The 15117-nt window shown below is 47.9% G+C and overlaps 9 non-coding genes across 9 annotated transcripts; all 9 read left to right on the top strand.

Annotated features, from left to right (window-relative positions):
- The first annotated feature begins 983 nt into the window (after positions 1-983).
- Positions 984-1174, top strand: LOC142695397 (U2 spliceosomal RNA). The gene has a single exon (XR_012863517.1). It is a non-coding gene; the product is annotated as a U2 spliceosomal RNA (small nuclear RNA).
- Positions 1175-2470: 1296 nt separating this feature from the next.
- LOC142695396 (U2 spliceosomal RNA) lies at positions 2471-2661 on the top strand. The gene has a single exon (XR_012863516.1). It is a non-coding gene; the product is annotated as a U2 spliceosomal RNA (small nuclear RNA).
- A 1284-nt stretch (positions 2662-3945) lies between these two features.
- LOC142695395 (U2 spliceosomal RNA) lies at positions 3946-4136 on the top strand. The gene has a single exon (XR_012863515.1). It is a non-coding gene; the product is annotated as a U2 spliceosomal RNA (small nuclear RNA).
- Positions 4137-5416: 1280 nt separating this feature from the next.
- Positions 5417-5607, top strand: LOC142695394 (U2 spliceosomal RNA). Its single transcript, XR_012863514.1, has one exon. It is a non-coding gene; the product is annotated as a U2 spliceosomal RNA (small nuclear RNA).
- A 1272-nt stretch (positions 5608-6879) lies between these two features.
- On the top strand, positions 6880-7070 carry LOC142695392 (U2 spliceosomal RNA). Its single transcript, XR_012863512.1, has one exon. It is a non-coding gene; the product is annotated as a U2 spliceosomal RNA (small nuclear RNA).
- Positions 7071-8382: 1312 nt separating this feature from the next.
- On the top strand, positions 8383-8573 carry LOC142695390 (U2 spliceosomal RNA). The gene has a single exon (XR_012863511.1). It is a non-coding gene; the product is annotated as a U2 spliceosomal RNA (small nuclear RNA).
- A 1296-nt stretch (positions 8574-9869) lies between these two features.
- LOC142695527 (U2 spliceosomal RNA) lies at positions 9870-10060 on the top strand. Its single transcript, XR_012863635.1, has one exon. It is a non-coding gene; the product is annotated as a U2 spliceosomal RNA (small nuclear RNA).
- Positions 10061-11360: 1300 nt separating this feature from the next.
- On the top strand, positions 11361-11551 carry LOC142695389 (U2 spliceosomal RNA). Its single transcript, XR_012863510.1, has one exon. It is a non-coding gene; the product is annotated as a U2 spliceosomal RNA (small nuclear RNA).
- A 3059-nt stretch (positions 11552-14610) lies between these two features.
- LOC142695388 (U2 spliceosomal RNA) lies at positions 14611-14801 on the top strand. Its single transcript, XR_012863509.1, has one exon. It is a non-coding gene; the product is annotated as a U2 spliceosomal RNA (small nuclear RNA).
- The last annotated feature ends 316 nt before the right edge of the window (positions 14802-15117 follow it).

Genomic DNA, 15117 nt, shown 5'->3' with positions numbered 1-15117 from the left:
CTGATTGATTGATTGATTGATTGATTGATTGATTGATTGATTGATGCAGCACAACAGTCAAATAGTGGAGTGGAGTAGGGGAACAGCAAACAGCCAATAAAGCAGCCCGCCCGCTCGCCTGCCCGCCACAATGGACCTACCTGTGTACACTAGATGGATGTGATGGAATGTACTGTCGTCCCTACATTTCAAGAAGAAGTAAGAATTGCAGTTGCAACAAAGCCTTGCTTGCCTACAAAGAGAGCAGCAATTTGGATTTGTTACTATGTTACCTAGAAGAATAACAAACTGTGCAAGGATGGAGGTTGTAGGAGCAAGGAGAAGTTGTCTGTAAAGTTGGTGGATGCCTATTTTCCATTTTGCAGTCCCTTGTCTCCCTCTTGTGGCCTCCTGGAGGCAACTGGCTGTGCAAAAAAAAGACAGCCTGGCGGCCGGCTGTTGCAGTGTTGCCCTCTCAGGCAACACTGAGTGACTGACTGAGCCTCACCGTCTTATATAAAGTTCAGACGGAACTTTGCACGTGTCATAGTGGAGCCCTCAGGATTCCAGAGCCAGCTTTCTGACATCATAATGGGGCCTCAGAGATAAAAGCCTGGGCCCAGGCAGTGTTGGTCAGTGCTGCTCAGCAGGCAGCACTGGACTGGACTGGATTACAGCTGATACAAGGTGTGAAGGAACAAGGGGTGGCTGTGGGCATGCACTTGCTGCCGCTGCCAGTGTTTATCTGCATGGCAGCAGGGCATTTGGGCGTTGCCAGGAAGGCGTTTTTATGTAGATTCCTCCTCTTTCAGCACTGCATTGTGGTGCAAGCAAAAGAAGCAAATCCTGTCTGGCTTCCTCTCCGGCCTTTATTCACCTCCCGTGTAGCTGTGAGTGTGTGAGCCTGCAGGGCCCCATGGAATTGCCTAGAAGTAGGCTGAATCGCTGCAAGGGCTGAACAGCAGTATCGGGCAGGCTCGGGCAACGCGCGGCCCGTTCGGGTTATCGCTTCTCGGCCTTTTGGCTAAGATCAAGTGTAGTATCTGTTCTTATCAGTTTAATATCTGATACGTCCCCTATCTGGGGACCATATATTAAATGGATTTTTAGAACAGGGAGATGGAAATAGAGCTTGCTCTGTCCACTCCACGCATTGACCTGGTATTGCAGTATTTCCAGGACCGGTGCACCCTTTCCTTATGTGTTGACTAAAAGCAGATTCCAAAAGTGTTTTTTGTCTTTGCTATTGTTTCTGTCTTTCTGAAGGGATCTCCCCTTTTAATCCCATTATTTCAACACCTGTTGGACAATGCATGAGTGATAATGAGCTCATTGATTAAATGCAATTAATGAATAGATTGCCACCTCTTGTTGTGTGTCGTCTGTGTTTCTGTGTTTCCGGCATTTCACATTGGAACACCTCATTCACCTTCCTTGTCTTCTCTCCGCCCTCCCTTTTAGGTAAGTTAAAGAGCTGCACCTGAGCCAGCCACTGATTGATTGATTGATTGATTGATTGATTGATTGATTGATTGATTGATTGATTGATAGATGCAGCACAACAGTCAAATAGTGGAGTGGAGTAGGGGAACAGCAAACAGCCAATAAAGCAGCCCGCCCGCTCGCCTGCCCGCCACAATGGACCTACCTGTGTACACTAGATGGATGTGATGGAATGTACTGTCGTCCCTACATTTCAAGAAGAAGTAAGAATTGCAGTTGCAACAAAGCCTTGCTTGCCTACAAAGAGAGCAGCAATTTGGATTTGTTACTATGTTACCTAGAAGAATAACAAACTGTGCAAGGATGGAGGTTGTAGGAGCAAGGAGAAGTTGTCTGTAAAGTTGGTGGATGCCTATTTTCCATTTTGCAGTCCCTTGTCTCCCTCTTGTGGCCTCCTGGAGGCAACTAGCTGTGCAAAAAAAAGACAGCCTGGCGGCCGGCTGTTGCAGTGTTGCCCTCTCAGGCAACACTGAGTGACTGACTGAGCCTCACCGTCTTATATAAAGTTCAGACGGAACTTTGCACGTGTCATAGTGGAGCCCTCAGGATTCCAGAGCCAGCTTTCTGACATCATAATGGGGCCTCAGAGATAAAAGCCTGGGCCCAGGCAGTGTTGGTCAGTGCTGCTCAGCAGGCAGCACTGGACTGGACTGGATTACAGCTGATACAAGGTGTGAAGGAACAAGGGGTGGCTGTGGGCATGCACTTGCTGCCGCTGCCAGTGTTTATCTGCATGGCAGCAGGGCATTTGGGCGTTGCCAGGAAGGCGTTTTTATGTAGATTCCTCCTCTTTCAGCACTGCATTGTGGTGCAAGCAAAAGAAGCAAATCCTGTCTGGCTTCCTCTCCGGCCTTTATTCACCTCCCGTGTAGCTGTGAGTGTGTGAGCCTGCAGGGCCCCATGGAATTGCCTAGAAGTAGGCTGAATCGCTGCAAGGGCTGAACAGCAGTATCGGGCAGGCTCGGGCAACGCGCGGCCCGTTCGGGTTATCGCTTCTCGGCCTTTTGGCTAAGATCAAGTGTAGTATCTGTTCTTATCAGTTTAATATCTGATACGTCCCCTATCTGGGGACCATATATTAAATGGATTTTTAGAACAGGGAGATGGAAATAGAGCTTGCTCTGTCCACTCCACGCATTGACCTGGTATTGCAGTATTTCCAGGACCGGTGCACCCTTTCCTTATGTGTTGACTAAAAGCAGATTCCAAAAGTGTTTTTTGTCTTTGCTATTGTTTCTGTCTTTCTGAAGGGATCTCCCCTTTTAATCCCATTATTTCAACACCTGTTGGACAATGCATGAGTGATAATGAGCTCATTGATTAAATGCAATTAATGAATAGATTGCCACCTCTTGTTGTGTGTCGTCTGTGTTTCTGTGTTTCCGGCATTTCACATTGGAACACCTCATTCACCTTCCTTGTCTTCTCTCCGCCCTCCCTTTTAGGTAAGTTAAAGAGCTGCACCTGAGCCAGCCACTGATTGATTGATTGATTGATTGATTGATTGATTGATTGATTGATTGATGCAGCACAACAGTCAAATAGTGGAGTGGAGTAGGGGAACAGCAAACAGCCAATAAAGCAGCCCGCCCGCTCGCCTGCCCGCCACAATGGACCTACCTGTGTACACTAGATGGATGTGATGGAATGTACTGTCGTCCCTACATTTCAAGAAGAAGTAAGAATTGCAGTTGCAACAAAGCCTTGCTTGCCTACAAAGAGAGCAGCAATTTGGATTTGTTACTATGTTACCTAGAAGAATAACAAACTGTGCAAGGATGGAGGTTGTAGGAGCAAGGAGAAGTTGTCTGTAAAGTTGGTGGATGCCTATTTTCCATTTTGCAGTCCCTTGTCTCCCTCTTGTGGCCTCCTGGAGGCAACTAGCTGTGCAAAAAAAAGACAGCCTGGCGGCCGGCTGTTGCAGTGTTGCCCTCTCAGGCAACACTGAGTGACTGACTGAGCCTCACCGTCTTATATAAAGTTCAGACGGAACTTTGCACGTGTCATAGTGGAGCCCTCAGGATTCCAGAGCCAGCTTTCTGACATCATAATGGGGCCTCAGAGATAAAAGCCTGGGCCCAGGCAGTGTTGGTCAGTGCTGCTCAGCAGGCAGCACTGGACTGGACTGGATTACAGCTGATACAAGGTGTGAAGGAACAAGGGGTGGCTGTGGGCATGCACTTGCTGCCGCTGCCAGTGTTTATCTGCATGGCAGCAGGGCATTTGGGCGTTGCCAGGAAGGCGTTTTTATGTAGATTCCTCCTCTTTCAGCACTGCATTGTGGTGCAAGCAAAAGAAGCAAATCCTGTCTGGCTTCCTCTCCGGCCTTTATTCACCTCCCGTGTAGCTGTGAGTGTGTGAGCCTGCAGGGCCCCATGGAATTGCCTAGAAGTAGGCTGAATCGCTGCAAGGGCTGAACAGCAGTATCGGGCAGGCTCGGGCAACGCGCGGCCCGTTCGGGTTATCGCTTCTCGGCCTTTTGGCTAAGATCAAGTGTAGTATCTGTTCTTATCAGTTTAATATCTGATACGTCCCCTATCTGGGGACCATATATTAAATGGATTTTTAGAACAGGGAGATGGAAATAGAGCTTGCTCTGTCCACTCCACGCATTGACCTGGTATTGCAGTATTTCCAGGACCGGTGCACCCTTTCCTTATGTGTTGACTAAAAGCAGATTCCAAAAGTGTTTTTTGTCTTTGCTATTGTTTCTGTCTTTCTGAAGGGATCTCCCCTTTTAATCCCATTATTTCAACACCTGTTGGACAATGCATGAGTGATAATGAGCTCATTGATTAAATGCAATTAATGAATAGATTGCCACCTCTTGTTGTGTGTCGTCTGTGTTTCTGTGTTTCCGGCATTTCACATTGGAACACCTCATTCACCTTCCTTGTCTTCTCTCCGCCCTCCCTTTTAGGTAAGTTAAAGAGCTGCACCTGAGCCAGCCACTGATTGATTGATTGATTGATTGATTGATTGATTGATTGATTGATGCAGCACAACAGTCAAATAGTGGAGTGGAGTAGGGGAACAGCAAACAGCCAATAAAGCAGCCCGCCCGCTCGCCTGCCCGCCACAATGGACCTACCTGTGTACACTAGATGGATGTGATGGAATGTACTGTCGTCCCTACATTTCAAGAAGAAGTAAGAATTGCAGTTGCAACAAAGCCTTGCTTGCCTACAAAGAGAGCAGCAATTTGGATTTGTTACTATGTTACCTAGAAGAATAACAAACTGTGCAAGGATGGAGGTTGTAGGAGCAAGGAGAAGTTGTCTGTAAAGTTGGTGGATGCCTATTTTCCATTTTGCAGTCCCTTGTCTCCCTCTTGTGGCCTCCTGGAGGCAACTAGCTGTGCAAAAAAAAGACAGCCTGGCGGCCGGCTGTTGCAGTGTTGCCCTCTCAGGCAACACTGAGTGACTGACTGAGCCTCACCGTCTTATATAAAGTTCAGACGGAACTTTGCACGTGTCATAGTGGAGCCCTCAGGATTCCAGAGCCAGCTTTCTGACATCATAATGGGGCCTCAGAGATAAAAGCCTGGGCCCAGGCAGTGTTGGTCAGTGCTGCTCAGCAGGCAGCACTGGACTGGACTGGATTACAGCTGATACAAGGTGTGAAGGAACAAGGGGTGGCTGTGGGCATGCACTTGCTGCCGCTGCCAGTGTTTATCTGCATGGCAGCAGGGCATTTGGGCGTTGCCAGGAAGGCGTTTTTATGTAGATTCCTCCTCTTTCAGCACTGCATTGTGGTGCAAGCAAAAGAAGCAAATCCTGTCTGGCTTCCTCTCCGGCCTTTATTCACCTCCCGTGTAGCTGTGAGTGTGTGAGCCTGCAGGGCCCCATGGAATTGCCTAGAAGTAGGCTGAATCGCTGCAAGGGCTGAACAGCAGTATCGGGCAGGCTCGGGCAACGCGCGGCCCGTTCGGGTTATCGCTTCTCGGCCTTTTGGCTAAGATCAAGTGTAGTATCTGTTCTTATCAGTTTAATATCTGATACGTCCCCTATCTGGGGACCATATATTAAATGGATTTTTAGAACAGGGAGATGGAAATAGAGCTTGCTCTGTCCACTCCACGCATTGACCTGGTATTGCAGTATTTCCAGGACCGGTGCACCCTTTCCTTATGTGTTGACTAAAAGCAGATTCCAAAAGTGTTTTTTGTCTTTGCTATTGTTTCTGTCTTTCTGAAGGGATCTCCCCTTTTAATCCCATTATTTCAACACCTGTTGGACAATGCATGAGTGATAATGAGCTCATTGATTAAATGCAATTAATGAATAGATTGCCACCTCTTGTTGTGTGTCGTCTGTGTTTCTGTGTTTCCGGCATTTCACATTGGAACACCTCATTCACCTTCCTTGTCTTCTCTCCGCCCTCCCTTTTAGGTAAGTTAAAGAGCTGCACCTGAGCCAGCCACTGATTGATTGATTGATTGATTGATTGATTGATTGATGCAGCACAACAGTCAAATAGTGGAGTGGAGTAGGGGAACAGCAAACAGCCAATAAAGCAGCCCGCCCGCTCGCCTGCCCGCCACAATGAACCTACCTGTGTACACTAGATGGATGTGATGGAATGTACTGTCGTCCCTACATTTCAAGAAGAAGTAAGAATTGCAGTTGCAACAAAGCCTTGCTTGCCTACAAAGAGAGCAGCAATTTGGATTTGTTACTATGTTACCTAGAAGAATAACAAACTGTGCAAGGATGGAGGTTGTAGGAGCAAGGAGAAGTTGTCTGTAAAGTTGGTGGATGCCTATTTTCCATTTTGCAGTCCCTTGTCTCCCTCTTGTGGCCTCCTGGAGGCAACTAGCTGTGCAAAAAAAAGACAGCCTGGCGGCCGGCTGTTGCAGTGTTGCCCTCTCAGGCAACACTGAGTGACTGACTGAGCCTCACCGTCTTATATAAAGTTCAGACGGAACTTTGCACGTGTCATAGTGGAGCCCTCAGGATTCCAGAGCCAGCTTTCTGACATCATAATGGGGCCTCAGAGATAAAAGCCTGGGCCCAGGCAGTGTTGGTCAGTGCTGCTCAGCAGGCAGCACTGGACTGGACTGGATTACAGCTGATACAAGGTGTGAAGGAACAAGGGGTGGCTGTGGGCATGCACTTGCTGCCGCTGCCAGTGTTTATCTGCATGGCAGCAGGGCATTTGGGCGTTGCCAGGAAGGCGTTTTTATGTAGATTCCTCCTCTTTCAGCACTGCATTGTGGTGCAAGCAAAAGAAGCAAATCCTGTCTGGCTTCCTCTCCGGCCTTTATTCACCTCCCGTGTAGCTGTGAGTGTGTGAGCCTGCAGGGCCCCATGGAATTGCCTAGAAGTAGGCTGAATCGCTGCAAGGGCTGAACAGCAGTATCGGGCAGGCTCGGGCAACGCGCGGCCCGTTCGGGTTATCGCTTCTCGGCCTTTTGGCTAAGATCAAGTGTAGTATCTGTTCTTATCAGTTTAATATCTGATACGTCCCCTATCTGGGGACCATATATTAAATGGATTTTTAGAACAGGGAGATGGAAATAGAGCTTGCTCTGTCCACTCCACGCATTGACCTGGTATTGCAGTATTTCCAGGACCGGTGCACCCTTTCCTTATGTGTTGACTAAAAGCAGATTCCAAAAGTGTTTTTTGTCTTTGCTATTGTTTCTGTCTTTCTGAAGGGATCTCCCCTTTTAATCCCATTATTTCAACACCTGTTGGACAATGCATGAGTGATAATGAGCTCATTGATTAAATGCAATTAATGAATAGATTGCCACCTCTTGTTGTGTGTCGTCTGTGTTTCTGTGTTTCCGGCATTTCACATTGGAACACCTCATTCACCTTCCTTGTCTTCTCTCCGCCCTCCCTTTTAGGTAAGTTAAAGAGCTGCACCTGAGCCAGCCACTGATTGATTGATTGATTGATTGATTGATTGATTGATTGATTGATTGATTGATTGATTGATTGATTGATTGATTGATGCAGCACAACAGTCAAATAGTGGAGTGGAGTAGGGGAACAGCAAACAGCCAATAAAGCAGCCCGCCCGCTCGCCTGCCCGCCACAATGGACCTACCTGTGTACACTAGATGGATGTGATGGAATGTACTGTCGTCCCTACATTTCAAGAAGAAGTAAGAATTGCAGTTGCAACAAAGCCTTGCTTGCCTACAAAGAGAGCAGCAATTTGGATTTGTTACTATGTTACCTAGAAGAATAACAAACTGTGCAAGGATGGAGGTTGTAGGAGCAAGGAGAAGTTGTCTGTAAAGTTGGTGGATGCCTATTTTCCATTTTGCAGTCCCTTGTCTCCCTCTTGTGGCCTCCTGGAGGCAACTAGCTGTGCAAAAAAAAGACAGCCTGGCGGCCGGCTGTTGCAGTGTTGCCCTCTCAGGCAACACTGAGTGACTGACTGAGCCTCACCGTCTTATATAAAGTTCAGACGGAACTTTGCACGTGTCATAGTGGAGCCCTCAGGATTCCAGAGCCAGCTTTCTGACATCATAATGGGGCCTCAGAGATAAAAGCCTGGGCCCAGGCAGTGTTGGTCAGTGCTGCTCAGCAGGCAGCACTGGACTGGACTGGATTACAGCTGATACAAGGTGTGAAGGAACAAGGGGTGGCTGTGGGCATGCACTTGCTGCCGCTGCCAGTGTTTATCTGCATGGCAGCAGGGCATTTGGGCGTTGCCAGGAAGGCATTTTTATGTAGATTCCTCCTCTTTCAGCACTGCATTGTGGTGCAAGCAAAAGAAGCAAATCCTGTCTGGCTTCCTCTCCGGCCTTTATTCACCTCCCGTGTAGCTGTGAGTGTGTGAGCCTGCAGGGCCCCATGGAATTGCCTAGAAGTAGGCTGAATCGCTGCAAGGGCTGAACAGCAGTATCGGGCAGGCTCGGGCAACGCGCGGCCCGTTCGGGTTATCGCTTCTCGGCCTTTTGGCTAAGATCAAGTGTAGTATCTGTTCTTATCAGTTTAATATCTGATACGTCCCCTATCTGGGGACCATATATTAAATGGATTTTTAGAACAGGGAGATGGAAATAGAGCTTGCTCTGTCCACTCCACGCATTGACCTGGTATTGCAGTATTTCCAGGACCGGTGCACCCTTTCCTTATGTGTTGACTAAAAGCAGATTCCAAAAGTGTTTTTTGTCTTTGCTATTGTTTCTGTCTTTCTGAAGGGATCTCCCCTTTTAATCCCATTATTTCAACACCTGTTGGACAATGCATGAGTGATAATGAGCTCATTGATTAAATGCAATTAATGAATAGATTGCCACCTCTTGTTGTGTGTCGTCTGTGTTTCTGTGTTTCCGGCATTTCACATTGGAACACCTCATTCACCTTCCTTGTCTTCTCTCCGCCCTCCCTTTTAGGTAAGTTAAAGAGCTGCACCTGAGCCAGCCACTGATTGATTGATTGATTGATTGATTGATTGATTGATTGATTGATTGATTGATTGATTGATGCAGCACAACAGTCAAATAGTGGAGTGGAGTAGGGGAACAGCAAACAGCCAATAAAGCAGCCCGCCCGCTCGCCTGCCCGCCACAATGGACCTACCTGTGTACACTAGATGGATGTGATGGAATGTACTGTCGTCCCTACATTTCAAGAAGAAGTAAGAATTGCAGTTGCAACAAAGCCTTGCTTGCCTACAAAGAGAGCAGCAATTTGGATTTGTTACTATGTTACCTAGAAGAATAACAAACTGTGCAAGGATGGAGGTTGTAGGAGCAAGGAGAAGTTGTCTGTAAAGTTGGTGGATGCCTATTTTCCATTTTGCAGTCCCTTGTCTCCCTCTTGTGGCCTCCTGGAGGCAACTAGCTGTGCAAAAAAAAGACAGCCTGGCGGCCGGCTGTTGCAGTGTTGCCCTCTCAGGCAACACTGAGTGACTGACTGAGCCTCACCGTCTTATATAAAGTTCAGACGGAACTTTGCACGTGTCATAGTGGAGCCCTCAGGATTCCAGAGCCAGCTTTCTGACATCATAATGGGGCCTCAGAGATAAAAGCCTGGGCCCAGGCAGTGTTGGTCAGTGCTGCTCAGCAGGCAGCAGTGGACTGGACTGGATTACAGCTGATACAAGGTGTGAAGGAACAAGGGGTGGCTGTGGGCATGCACTTGCTGCCGCTGCTAGTGTTTATCTGCATGGCAGCAGGGCATTTGGGCGTTGCCAGGAAGGCGTTTTTATGTAGATTCCTCCTCTTTCAGCACTGCATTGTGGTGCAAGCAAAAGAAGCAAATCCTGTCTGGCTTCCTCTCCGGCCTTTATTCACCTCCCGTGTAGCTGTGAGTGTGTGAGCCTGCAGGGCCCCATGGAATTGCCTAGAAGTAGGCTGAATCGCTGCAAGGGCTGAACAGCAGTATCGGGCAGGCTCGGGCAACGCGCGGCCCGTTCGGGTTATCGCTTCTCGGCCTTTTGGCTAAGATCAAGTGTAGTATCTGTTCTTATCAGTTTAATATCTGATACGTCCCCTATCTGGGGACCATATATTAAATGGATTTTTAGAACAGGGAGATGGAAATAGAGCTTGCTCTGTCCACTCCACACATTGACCTGGTATTGCAGTATTTCCAGGACCGGTGCACCCTTTCCTTATGTGTTGACTAAAAGCAGATTCCAAAAGTGTTTTTTGTCTTTGCTATTGTTTCTGTCTTTCTGAAGGGATCTCCCCTTTTAATCCCATTATTTCAACACCTGTTGGACAATGCATGAGTGATAATGAGCTCATTGATTAAATGCAATTAATGAATAGATTGCCACCTCTTGTTGTGTGTCGTCTGTGTTTCTGTGTTTCCGGCATTTCACATTGGAACACCTCATTCACCTTCCTTGTCTTCTCTCCGCCCTCCCTTTTAGGTAAGTTAAAGAGCTGCACCTGAGCCAGCCACTGATTGATTGATTGATTGATTGATTGATTGATTGATTGATTGATTGATTGATTGATTGATTGATGCAGCACAACAGTCAAATAGTGGAGTGGAGTAGGGGAACAGCAAACAGCCAATAAAGCAGCCCGCCCGCTCGCCTGCCCGCCACAATGGACCTACCTGTGTAGACTAGATGGATGTGATGGAATGTACTGTCGTCCCTACATTTCAAGAAGAAGTAAGAATTGCAGTTGCAACAAAGCCTTGCTTGCCTACAAAGAGAGCAGCAATTTGGATTTGTTACTATGTTACCTAGAAGAATAACAAACTGTGCAAGGATGGAGGTTGTAGGAGCAAGGAGAAGTTGTCTGTAAAGTTGGTGGATGCCTATTTTCCATTTTGCAGTCCCTTGTCTCCCTCTTGTGGCCTCCTGGAGGCAACTAGCTGTGCAAAAAAAAGACAGCCTGGCGGCCGGCTGTTGCAGTGTTGCCCTCTCAGGCAACACTGAGTGACTGACTGAGCCTCACCGTCTTATATAAAGTTCAGACGGAACTTTGCACGTGTCATAGTGGAGCCCTCAGGATTCCAGAGCCAGCTTTCTGACATCATAATGGGGCCTCAGAGATAAAAGCCTGGGCCCAGGCAGTGTTGGTCAGTGCTGCTCAGCAGGCAGCACTGGACTGGACTGGATTACAGCTGATACAAGGTGTGAAGGAACAAGGGGTGGCTGTGGGCATGCACTTGCTGCCGCTGCCAGTGTTTATCTGCATGGCAGCAGGGCATTTGGGCGTTGCCAGGAAGGCGTTTTTATGTAGATTCCTCCTCTTTCAGCACTGCATTGTGGTGCAAGCAAAAGAAGCAAATCCTGTCTGGCTTCCTCTCCGGCCTTTATTCACCTCCCGTGTAGCTGTGAGTGTGTGAGCCTGCAGGGCCCCATGGAATTGCCTAGAAGTAGGCTGAATCGCTGCAAGGGCTGAACAGCAGTATCGGGCAGGCTCGGGCAACGCGCGGCCCGTTCGGGTTATCGCTTCTCGGCCTTTTGGCTAAGATCAAGTGTAGTATCTGTTCTTATCAGTTTAATATCTGATACGTCCCCTATCTGGGGACCATATATTAAATGGATTTTTAGAACAGGGAGATGGAAATAGAGCTTGCTCTGTCCACTCCACGCATTGACCTGGTATTGCAGTATTTCCAGGACCGGTGCACCCTTTCCTTATGTGTTGACTAAAAGCAGATTCCAAAAGTGTTTTTTGTCTTTGCTATTGTTTCTGTCTTTCTGAAGGGATCTCCCCTTTTAATCCCATTATTTCAACACCTGTTGGACAATGCATGAGTGATAATGAGCTCATTGATTAAATGCAATTAATGAATAGATTGCCACCTCTTGTTGTGTGTCGTCTGTGTTTCTGTGTTTCCGGCATTTCACATTGGAACACCTCATTCACCTTCCTTGTCTTCTCTCCGCCCTCCCTTTTAGGTAAGTTAAAGAGCTGCACCTGAGCCAGCCACTGATTGATTGATTGATTGATTGATTGATTGATTGATTGATTGATTGATTGATTGATTGATTGATTGATTGATTGATTGATGCAGCCAGGGGCGTAACTAGGAAAGACTGGGCCCCATAGCAAACTTTTGACTGGGGCCCCCCCTCCCCTGGGTGTCACACAACCCCCCCCCCTTGTAGATAGTGCCTTTTTTACAGCCCCCCCTGTAGATAACGCCATACAGCCCCCCCTCTGTAGATAGCGCCATACATCCCCCTGTAGAGAACGCCATACAGCCCCCCTGTAGAGAACGCCATACAGCCCCCCTGTAGAGAACGCCATACAGCCCCCCCCTGTAGGGAACGCCATACAGCCCCCCCTGTAGAGAACGCCATACAGCCCCCCGTAGGGAACGCCATACAGCCCCCCTGTAGGGAACGCCATACAGCGTTCCCCCCTCCCCCTGTAGGGAACGCCATACAGCGTCCCCCCTCCCAAAAAAATGCGACCTACAGTGTGTCCTACAAAATACATGTATCCCCTCTCCACAGGACAGGGGATACATGTGTGATCTCTGGCAGCGATAGGGAGAACGGGGGACTGAAAGTCCCCTGAACTTCTCCATGACAAACCTCTGACTATCCCCTATACATGTCTTTTGCTCTATTTTGAGCCTTTAGGACCAGACACCATTTAGCCATTTTTAGCACGTGTTAGTTAAATGGCTCTAACTTTTTTATTTGTTGGGCTAACGACGTGATTTTTGCGACGTTTTTTCCATAGACAAAGCAGGTTTAATTTTTTATCGTTTTTATACGCACCTTTTTTGCTATTTTAGAATTTTTATTCATAAAGTTTGAAAATAATAGTAAAAAAGTAAGCTTTTTTACATTTCAGCTATTTTTTTTTTTGGTAATAACATAGTCTTACCCTAAAATATACCTTTTATTTGTGATCGTCATTGTCTACCGTAAATCTTTATATATTACATGTCTATATTAGGGTAATTGGGTCAGCGCTAGCGTTACAAAAATGATTGGCGGGGGGGAACGTTTTTTTTTTTGGGTGGGTATTTTATGTGTATTTATTATGTACATTTTTTTTGCACTTTACTTTATTCTTTTTTTATTACTGTGGTCTGTCCCCCAAAGGTCAAAGAAGACCTTTGGGGAACTTTATATATTTTTTTTCTTTATTTGACACCATGTTTTTCCACTGTAATTGGGGTTGCACAGCAGCCCCAGTTACAGAGGAAATCAGCCCTCTCATAGTGACGATTGTCACTAATAAGGCTGTGCTGGGTCTAGTTAGACCCAGCAGCAGTCTGTCACTAACGGCACCCGGCGATCATGTGACCAGTCACATGATCACCGGGAGGAATAGAGACAGCGCCGCTGCTGCTGTCTCTATTCCTGTACACAGCGCGCATTCAGCGCTGTGTACAAGTCATCAGAGAAGACAGAAGCAGCGAAAGCTGCTTCTATCCTCTCCTCAGGGTCCCCGGCAGTCACTGACAGCCGGAGACCCGACATTCAGCTGCCCGATCGCGCGGGCAGCAAGTTAAAACCCGAGCCGTAGAAAGTCTATGGCTCGGGTTTTAAGGACCCTGACCGCTGGCCATAAAAATACAGCCAGCGGTCGGGAACCAGTTAATGGCAGAGCGGGGAGATACCTCCCTGCTCTGCCGTAGTGTTCAGTGGCGTCCCGCTGTAGCAGCCATAGCGGCTCCTAGCGGAGCCTCCGGCCATGGTGGGGGCCCGTGCCGGCGGGCGACACGGGCCCCCTCATGCCGCGGGCCCCGTAGCAGCCGCTACTGCTGCTACGGCGGTAGTTACGCCACTGGATGCAGCACAACAGTCAAATAGTGGAGTGGAGTAGGGGAACAGCAAACAGCCAATAAAGCAGCCCGCCCGCTCGCCTGCCCGCCACAATGGACCTACCTGTGTACACTAGATGGATGTGATGGAATGTACTGTCGTCCCTACATTTCAAGAAGAAGTAAGAATTGCAGTTGCAACAAAGCCTTGCTTGCCTACAAAGAGAGCAGCAATTTGGATTTGTTACTATGTTACCTAGAAGAATAACAAACTGTGCAAGGATGGAGGTTGTAGGAGCAAGGAGAAGTTGTCTGTAAAGTTGGTGGATGCCTATTTTCCATTTTGCAGTCCCTTGTCTCCCTCTTGTGGCCTCCTGGAGGCAACTAGCTGTGCAAAAAAAAGACAGCCTGGCGGCCGGCTGTTGCAGTGTTGCCCTCTCAGGCAACACTGAGTGACTGACTGAGCCTCACCGTCTTATATAAAGTTCAGACGGAACTTTGCACGTGTCATAGTGGAGCCCTCAGGATTCCAGAGCCAGCTTTCTGACATCATAATGGGGCCTCAGAGATAAAAGCCTGGGCCCAGGCAGTGTTGGTCAGTGCTGCTCAGCAGGCAGCACTGGACTGGACTGGATTACAGCTGATACAAGGTGTGAAGGAACAAGGGGTGGCTGTGGGCATGCACTTGCTGCCGCTGCCAGTGTTTATCTGCATGGCAGCAGGGCATTTGGGTGTTGCCAGGAAGGCGTTTTTATGTAGATTCCTCCTCTTTTAGCACTGCATTGTGGTGCAAGCAAAAGAAGCAAATCCTGTCTGGCTTCCTCTCCGGCCTTTATTCACCTCCCGTGTAGCTGTGAGTGTGTGAGCCTGCAGGGCCCCATGGAATTGCCTAGAAGTAGGCTGAATCGCTGCAAGGGCTGAACAGCAGTATCGGGCAGGCTCGGGCAACGCGCGGCCCGTTCGGGTTATCGCTTCTCGGCCTTTTGGCTAAGATCAAGTGTAGTATCTGTTCTTATCAGTTTAATATCTGATACGTCCCCTATCTGGGGACCATATATTAAATGGATTTTTAGAACAGGGAGATGGAAATAGAGCTTGCTCTGTCCACTCCACGCATTGACCTGGTATTGCAGTATTTCCAGGACCGGTGCACCCTTTCCTTATGTGTTGACTAAAAGCAGATTCCAAAAGTTTTTTTTGTCTTTGCTATTGTTTCTGTCTTTCTGAAGGGATCTCCCCTTTTAATCCCATTATTTCAACACCTGTTGGACAATGCATGAGTGATAATGAGCTCATTGATTAAATGCAATTAATGAATAGATTGCCACCTCTTGTTGTGTGTCGTCTGTGTTTCTGTGTTTCCGGCATTTCACATTGGAACACCTCATTCACCTTCCTTGTCTTCTCTCCGCCCTCCCTTTTAGGTAAGTTAAAGAGCTGCACCTGAGCCAGCCACTGATTGATTGATTGATTG

Source organism: Rhinoderma darwinii (genome assembly GCF_050947455.1).
Source record: "Rhinoderma darwinii isolate aRhiDar2 chromosome 5 unlocalized genomic scaffold, aRhiDar2.hap1 SUPER_5_unloc_47, whole genome shotgun sequence".
Lineage (NCBI taxonomy): Eukaryota > Metazoa > Chordata > Amphibia > Anura > Rhinodermatidae > Rhinoderma > Rhinoderma darwinii.
The sequence above is the reverse complement of the archived record's forward strand: the minus strand, read 5'-3'. Positions and strand labels throughout refer to the sequence as shown.